Raw genomic sequence first — 8,981 nt, 5'->3', positions numbered from 1 at the left:
CCAATTTTGTGCTCTGCGGCTCTATCACTTGCCAGAAGCGGCCACCGGAGGCCCCTTCCCCGCCATCTATCCTCCCGAATATTGCCTCGGATTCACTTCTCCGCACGTCCTACCTTCCAGAAAGTGATCGCTTTTCTGATGAGAGAGTTGTTGCTCTTCTTTTCTTCGATCTCCTGTTGAGTTTGTAAGTGTTCAGAATGGTTTGATCCCTATCCAGCTGAATTCCTGAGACCAGACGAAATCCAGGTCTCCTACTCTTCCGCCATCTTTCTCTGCCCCCCCATGAATAGTTCTTAAAGAAGGCAAATAACTTGTTTTATATGTTATTTATTTTTCATGATTTGCAGCAGTGTTTTCTTAAATTCTCTCTGTGTGTATAAGTATGTATGCATGTATATCTATTTATTGGAGGGATAGATCATACATAGTGAATTTGTGCACATAGAGTAAAGGGAACACTTAAGTCACTACCCACATCTAAACAATTTCATTATTTAGGAAACTATATGATTCTCTATATAAAGAATTAATGAAATATAATTCAATTCTGAGGAGTTAATAAAACTGGCCCAATTAAAATATATTCTCATTTTAACTGAATAAAATTTTCATTTTTTACATTTAAATGCTGATATTTACAAATTACAGATTAAATTATAAATACAGATTAAGCTAGTTTTTATAGTGTATCATTACTGATGATTTTAGAAAGATGTATAAATAATACATTTCATTTTCTTTAAGCTTTATCCAAATAAAAAATGAGACAGAAAATTGAGTTCCATATGCTACTCATTTATTCAGGTATTTAAGGGATAATATTGAGCAACTACTATATACCAGGCATTGTGTAGCCATTCAGTTTATACAGAGGGCAAAACAATGATTTCACATTGGGAAGTTTAAGTTCTGATGAGTTAGAATGACCATAAAAAATAAATTTATTTCATAAGTTTATTGAATATGTAAAAGATGAAAAGTGATTTGCAGAATACATCAAATGACAGCACAGTAAGGAGAAATAGGCAAGTCGGGGGTTACTGAGATTTTAAGTACACTGTTCAGGGTAGGTCTCATTTAAAAAGTGACCTTTGACAAAAAATTGAACTGCATTTAAGAATACGGAATTAAGACAACATGGAGCTAACAGCTTTCTCAATAGACCAATATCATCAGTTGATTCAAACAAATAAATGGCCATGTTGTAAACCAAGCCCACTTCCAAAGCTGGTTGAGAGTCTGTTGACTTGAACTGCAAAATATGCATCACTCTCATTTTATTATGCTTCTAAATGTAAATGAGTTTGAGATTTATGCCACTGCATTTTAGCTCTATTTTTTTCTATTTTAGGAAAAGAGTGGAGTTCATGATGGGGCATGAGAATCACAATTTCACCAGTGATTTCATTCTTTTAGGACTCTTTTCTTCTTCTCAATCAAGTCTAGTTTTCATCTCCTTTATATTCATCATTTTTATTATGACTATAACAGAAAACACAATCATGTTCCTACTTATCCTCAGGGACTCAAGACTCCATACTCCAATGTATTTCCTGCTCAGCCATCTGTCTTTCATGGACATCTTGCATATTTCCAACATTGTTCCCAAAATGGTCACTGACTTTCTGTCAGGCAGCAGAACTATTTCATTCGCAGGTTGTGGCTTCCAGATATTTCTATCCCTCACCCTCCTGGGTGGTGAGTACCTTCTCCTGGCAGCAATGTCTTACGATCACTATGTAGCCATCTGTCACCCACTGCGCTATCCCATTCTTATGAATGACTATGTCCGCATTCTCATGGCTAGAGGGTCTTGGATTGTTGGGACCGTCAACTTCATAGTCCACACAGCTTATGCACTCCAGTTGCCCTTCTGTGGCCCAAGAGCCATTGATCACTTTTTCTGTGAAGTCCCTGCCATGTTGAAGTTGTCCTGTGTGGACACAACACTCTATGAATGAGGAGTTTATGTAAGTGGCTTAATTTTTCTCCTTGTCCCTTCCTCCCTAATCCTTGCTTCTTATGTCCAAATTCTCCTTACTGTTCTTCAAATGAAATCATCAGAAGCACAGAAAAAGTCATTTTCTACCTGTTCCTTCCACATGATTGTGGTCACAATGTACTATGGGCCATTTATTTTCACATACATGAGACCCAAATCATACCACACTCCGGGCCAGGACAAGTATTTGGCAATATTCTATACCATCCTCACACCCACACTGAACCCTATCATCTACAGTTTTAGGAATAAAGATGTTCTGAAGGCAATGAAAAATATGCTCAAAGTAACTTTCTCCATTAAAGATAGTAATAAAAATGCTTGAAGCATGTGTTTTCTATATCAATATTCAATGCTTAGAGATTATCCATTAGTCATATCTTTAGAAAGAAAATCAAAGTTTCTATCCCTCAAGAGTGGAAAGTGGATTTTTCCAAACCTCCAATGAAAATAATAAAAAGTTTTACAGGTATTTGTTTTATAAATACATACATCCAGAAATGTACTCTTCCCTCCCATGAAAAATTCTAAGAACTTATAAAAATTGACTTTTATAATACAATCACATTATATGGGATCTATCCATATAACTTTTCTATTTCATGAAACAGTAAAATTATAATTCCAAGGTTACAAGCAGCTATCAAAAATTCATAAAAAATTATAGGCAAAATGGGTGCAGGTGTTCAAGAGGTAAAAATTCTAGTTATATGATACATAAGTTAAAAATAAGTAAGTCCTGTGATGTAATGTAGAGCATGGTGACTGTAGCTAACAATGGTCTGTTGTATATAAGAAAGTGGCTGAGAGTGTAGGTTTTAGTAGTTCTCATCATAACAAAATGAATTGTAGCTCTGTGTGGTGACAGATGATAACTAAATTTATTTTGATAATTATTTTATAATATACAGATATATCAAATTTTTATGCAGTACACCTAAGAACAGTAGAATTATATCAATTATACCTCAATAAAACAGAAACATAAACCAATGTATTTTAGTATTTAATAAATCATATATTATTATGTATTTTAATATACTAATACATTATGTAACTTATTTGATATACTCAATGCATTAAATATTATTTAGAAAGAATAACATTTATTAAGAGTTATTGAAGAACTAGCATTCAGTTTCTATTACTATGAGTTCTAAATCATGAAAACACTTCCCTTTGAAATCCACCATCCCTGTTTTCTTGCACAATAATGTAAACAAATATTGCGTGTAAGAACCTCCATACATCAATTGCACCCCTGTCCTATTACCCCTGGATCTTTTTTGTATTGTGAATGTCTGAGTGAGAGGGCTACACCTCTGTACAGAGAAAGTGATGTAGAGGGGCCAAAAACAATCCAGCAGGCACAAGCAACTTCTATTTTTGCCCCCTTTCAAACTTAATTGAGAGGGAATTTGGGAAACAAAATGTCAGAACTACATTAAATCCCAAACCAGTACAAAGACATGCATCACTGTGCCCTCACCTGGACGTTTCAAAGAAAAAAACAAAACTTTTCGGAACTCCACTTGAAATATCCATTGTTCATTGAATAGTTTGTTTTGAAACCTTTGTTACTGAAGTGAGAAATATATATACATACACTTACATATATGCATTAGTTGTGGTACAATGAAAGTACTCATCCTTTCTAGAAGCAAACACAAAATATTTAAGGTGTGTGTTAAAATTGTGTCTTGTTTTAGGTACACATATAGGGTTACATTTTGTAACATTTTTAGCATTTTATCCTAAAAATTAGTGCAAAGAAGAAAAATATTTTTTAAGACTTTATTTTTTAAGACTTTATTTGTTATCAATTGCCTTATATAAGTAATTGCTCCCATGTTAGAGGCATAGATATTTACAATTGTTAGATCTTCTTGTTGGATAGACCCGTTAAGTAGGATATAGTATCCTTCCTCATCTCTTATAATCTTTGGTTTAAAATCTAATTTGTCTGATATAAGGATTGCCATACCAGCTTTCTTTTGGTGTCCATTAGCATTGCAAATGGCTTTCCACCCCCTCACTTTTGATCTGGGGGTGTCTTTGGGTCTAAAAAGAGTCTCTTGTAGACAGCATATCAATGGGTCTTGTTTTTTAATCCAATCTGATAGCCTATGTCTTTTGATTGGGGCATTTAGCCCATTTACATTCACGGTAACTACTGAAAGATAGGAATTTAGTGCCATTGTATTGCCTGTAAGGTGACTGTTACTGTATATTGTCTGTGTTCCTTTCTGGTCTATGTTGCTTTTAGGCTCTCTCTTTGCTTAGAGGACCCCTTTCAATATTTCCTGTAGGGCTGGTTTTGTGTTTGCAAATTCCTTTAGTTTTTGTTTGTCCTGGAAGCTTTTTATCTCTCCTATTTTCAATGACAGCCTAGCTGGATATAGTATTCGTGCCTCCATACTTTTCTCATTTAGTGCTCTGAATATATCATGCCAGTTCTTTCTGGCCTGCCAGGTCTCTGTGGATAGGTCTGTTGCCAATCTAATATTTCTACCATTGTAGGTTACAGACCTCTTGTCCCGAGCTGCCTTCAGGATTTTCTCTTTGTCTCTGAGACTCATAAGTTTTACTATTAGATGTTGGGGTGTTGACCCATTTTTACTGATTTTGAGAGGGGTTCTCTGTGCCTCCTGGATTTTGATGCCTTTTTCCTTCCCCAAATTAGGGAAGTTCTCTGCTGTAATTTGCTCCAATATACCTTCTGCCCATTTTCCCTCTTTCTTCTTCTTCTGGGATCCCAATTATTCTAATATTGTTTCGTCTTATGGTATCACTTATCTCTCGAATTCTGCCCTCGTGGTCCAGTAGTTGGTTATCTCTCTTTTTCTCAGCTTCTTTATTTTCCAACATTTGGTCTTCTATATCACTAATTTTTTCTTCTGCCTCATTTATCCTAGGAGTTAGAGCTCCATTTTTGATTGCACCTCATTAACAGCCTTTTTGATTTCGACTTGGTTAGATTTTAGTTCTTTTATTTCTCCAGAAAGGGTTTCTCTAATATCTCCCATGCTTTTTTCAAGCCCAGCTAGTATGTTTAAAATCATGATTCTGAACTCTAGGTCCAACATTGTACTAATGTCCATATTGAGTAGGTGATTTTTTCATCTTGTCATTTTGTGCAGAGCACAATAGATGAATGAGAGAACAAAATGCTAAGAGGGTAACAATGACCCCAGAAACATATACACTAAACAAATCAGAAAAGACCTGAAACTGGGGGAAAAGAAAGGGAAAGAAAAAAGAAAAAAAAAGAAAAAGATTAAAAAAAAAACAGATATGATCAAATATGATCAGGCTGGTTCATAGATCAGTGCCACACACTAGATTTTGGGTGTATTTTGGTCTGTTAGAAGAAACTGCCTCCCAAAAGTTTAGAGAAAGAAAAACTCACATATGTACAAAAATAAGGTTAAATATGATGAAGCAATGGAATATGACTGGAAAGATGAAAATTATAAAAGAATTGATAAGAAGTTGTTTGAAAAAAGAAAGAAGAGGAATAAAAAAAAGAGAGAGCGAGAATGTGATCAGGCAGGAGACTAGAACAAAGCCATACACTAGAGATTTAGGGTATATTTTGGTCTGTTAGAAGCAACTGTATCCCAAAATCTTAGATTTAGATACATATATATATGTATATATATACCAAAAATAATGTTAAACTACTATGAAGGGATAGAATATGACTCTTAAATGAAAAATATTAAAAAAAAAAAAAGGAATGATAAGTTGTTGGTTGAAAAACGGAAAAAGAAAAAAAAATTTAAAAAGCAAAAGAAAAAAAAGAAAATTAAAAATATTCCATTTGAAAGGCCTAAGAATCATGGGGAAAAAGCCATGAAATCCATGTGCTGTATTTCCCTAGTGCTGGAGATCTGCCATTCTCATTGATTGGTAAACTTGGTCATGGCTGGCTGATTTTTTTTTAAGATTTTATTTATTTATTTGATGGAGAGAGATACAGTGAGAGAGGGAACACAAGCAGGCGGAGTGGGAGAGGGAGACGCAGGCTTCCGGAGGAGCAGGGAACCTGATGCGGGACCCTGGGATCATGACCTGAGCCGAAGGCAGACGCCTAACGACTGAGCCACCCAGGTGCCCCTCGGCTGGCTGTTCTTGCTGATCTTTTGGCGCAGGGTCCTGTTGCCAAGGTTCTCAAATGTCTTTTCCCGAGGAGTAATTACCCTGCCCTTGCTGGGGGCAGCACTAAGTAATCTGCTCGGGTTTGCTCTCAGGAGCTTTTGTTCCCTGCAAGCTTTCTGTACAGCTTTGGAGGCAGAGAGTGAAAATGGTGGCCTCCCAATCTCCGCCCCAGAGGAGCTGAGAACTCGGGGCCCCACTCCTCAGTGAGCCCCCAGAAAAAAGCAGTCAATCACTCCCATCTCCCCAGTCTCTGGCTGCACCCTGTGATCACTCAGCCTGTGATGGAGCGTTTCTATCTCTGGCACCCGACCCCGGGTGGAGTCTCCGAACCCAGCAGATTCCTGAGGTGGCTGCTGTGCTGCTCCTCCCGGGGGAGGAAGGGGAGTCTCCCCGGATCTGCAACTTGTTGGGTCCCTGCTGGAGGAGAAGTGGCCCAACTGTGCCCCGGATCACAGTTTATGGCAACCCTGAGCTGAGAGCTGACTCCTTGGCTCTGTCTCTGCAGCCAGCTTCCCCGCTCCGATACCTGGGAGCTCGGCTGCACTCAGGCACCTCCGGTCTTTCTGTGTCTCCGAGGGTCTTGAGACCACACTGTCCCACAAGGGTTCCACCCCCCGCTTGGCCACTGGAGCAACGTCCCTCAGCGGAGCCGACTTCTCAAAGTTCCAATTTTGTGCTCGGCTGCTCTATCACTTGCCAGAAGCGGCCAACAGAAACCCCTCCCCCGCCGTCTCTCCTCCCAAATATCACCTCGGATTCACTTCTCCACACGTCCTACCTTCCAGAAAGCAGTGGCTTTTCTGTTCAGAGAGTTGCTGCTATTCTTCTCTTCGATATCCTGTTGAGTTCGTAGATGTTCAGAGTGGTTTGATCCCCATCTAGCTGATTTCCTAGGACCAGACAAAATTTTGATCTCCTACTCCTCCGCCATCTTGCTCCTCCGCTGCAATCTATCTTATTTAGTGAATGGTTTATTATGGGACTCAGTCTGTTTTCTTAAGTTATTTTCTTCATTGTTGATTTCAAGTGTTCTTGTATATTTAGAACACAATTGTTTTTCACATATATCCTTTGGAAAGAGATCCTTTTTTTCAAGATTTTCTGAGTCTGGAGCTTGCTGTTTATTTTTGAGTTTTTCCTTTCAGAGATCATAAGATTTTCATTTTAGTAAATTGCAGCTTATCGATTTTTTTTTACAAATAACGTATGACTCGGGATTGGGGCCGGCCTGGCTTGTGAGCTTCACTGTCGGAGGAGGGGCTGCAGTTACCTCCACGTCTGCCCCTGGTCCCTGGCCCCTGAGGCATGGTGTGTGGGGCGACATTGAAACAGCCCAGGGAGTTCGAGCCCGGGCTGTGGAGTCCTGCTTCCCCAAAGTGGCGGTGCTGTGCCCCTCTGCCCGGCCCCACTCCAGGTCAGGCCCCCCGGACACAGAGACGCCACTGCTTCTCCAGAGAAGACCCCATCACCGACTCTGCAGCACCACACCCTGCCCCAAAACAATCCATGCCTTCCAACACTAGAACAAACTTTTCAGAACATAAAACAAGAATATAGTCCTTATCAGAGGTGGAGACATTTAGAAGCTGTTCTGAATCAGAGTGAAGCTTCTACTTCGGAAAGTCAGCCTCATTCCTCAGCACTCACAGTCCCTAGTTCTCCAGGTTCCTCCAGGATGAAGAAGGACCAGCCCTCTTTTCCCCTCCGACAAGTCAGAATGATACGTGAGCATCTCTTAAAAGACCATGAAGAGAAAATTCAGGAGGAGTATGAGCAAATCCTCAATACCAAACTAGCAGAACAATAGGAACCTCTTGTGAAATGCGCACATGATCAGATTATGTGACGATATGGGACAAGGCCAACAAGCTATGTGTCCTGAAGCTTTCTTGCAACTTGGCATCCTGCAATCATGGAAGCGTTTCTTCAGGTGCATTTCATACAAGTTGGAAGACCTTAAAACTTTCTGGTTGCCACAAGCATATCTTTTTTCTGCTCATCCAATAAACAGCTGTGCCGTACTGTGATAGATTTTCCAAACAAAAATACCTGGAGCAGCAGGTTAGCAAAATATGCCCTCAGTGGCACTCAACAAATGGGGTTTCCCAAAGCACGGTTCTGTAAGAAGTGTGTGTGACTGTGTGTGTATATGTTTGTGTGTGTGTGTGTGTGTGTATTTTAAATTATTATGTATATTGTGCAAATATTTTTTTTTGATCTTGGGGATTCTGGCTGTGAATTTGATGCATGACAATTATACTTAAAAACATTTGCTTGGTCTACAGAAGATCATTAATGTTTTGTGACCATATAAGTTGTCACGGGGGATTGTTTTATGTTGTAGGTGTTATTGTTAAATACAGGGACTCTTTCCAGGCACAGAATATGAATCATAAATTAGGATGGACATGAGGGGTGATTATGAGGACGTAGCAAAAGTCTGTGGTCCTAGGTCTACAAATGCGTGGTGAGGAATTAGGACAAACTGGAGACGGGCCGTTTGACACATGGACTCTGCCTAGCCGTGTTGAAAAATACTTTGATTCCAATCCTTCAAATACCCATGTGGAGTCTGTGCTCACCTCATTCACACAGAGAGCTCCTGGACACAGAACCGCTAAAAAGAAAAGGTCTCCCTGCAGCAGGAGCATGAGGGTTTGCTTGGGAGCACGACACAGGTGAGTGTGGGGCTGGGCCAGCCCCTGGTGGCACTGCTACTTGGGAGGAGCCCCTCTGCCTTTGTATCAGTTATTAAAAACAGAATTTGGACCCTTTGGTCAGGCTCCCCCAAATTCTTCTAAGAAGTGAGCATGTTCAA

The 8,981-nt window shown here is 39.4% G+C and overlaps 2 pseudogenes; both read left to right on the top strand.

Annotated features, from left to right (window-relative positions):
- The first annotated feature begins 1,367 nt into the window (after window positions 1-1,367).
- Window positions 1,368-2,282, top strand: LOC123323762 (annotated as a pseudogene).
- Window positions 2,283-7,468: 5,186 nt separating this feature from the next.
- On the top strand, window positions 7,469-8,045 carry LOC123323763 (annotated as a pseudogene).
- The last annotated feature ends 936 nt before the right edge of the window (window positions 8,046-8,981 follow it).

The sequence above is a fragment of the Neomonachus schauinslandi genome, unplaced genomic scaffold (assembly GCF_002201575.2).
Source record: "Neomonachus schauinslandi unplaced genomic scaffold, ASM220157v2 HiC_scaffold_716, whole genome shotgun sequence".
Taxonomy (NCBI): Eukaryota; Metazoa; Chordata; class Mammalia; order Carnivora; family Phocidae; genus Neomonachus; species Neomonachus schauinslandi.
Note: the sequence above shows the minus strand (reverse complement) of the source record. Positions and strands in the feature narration are given on the sequence as shown.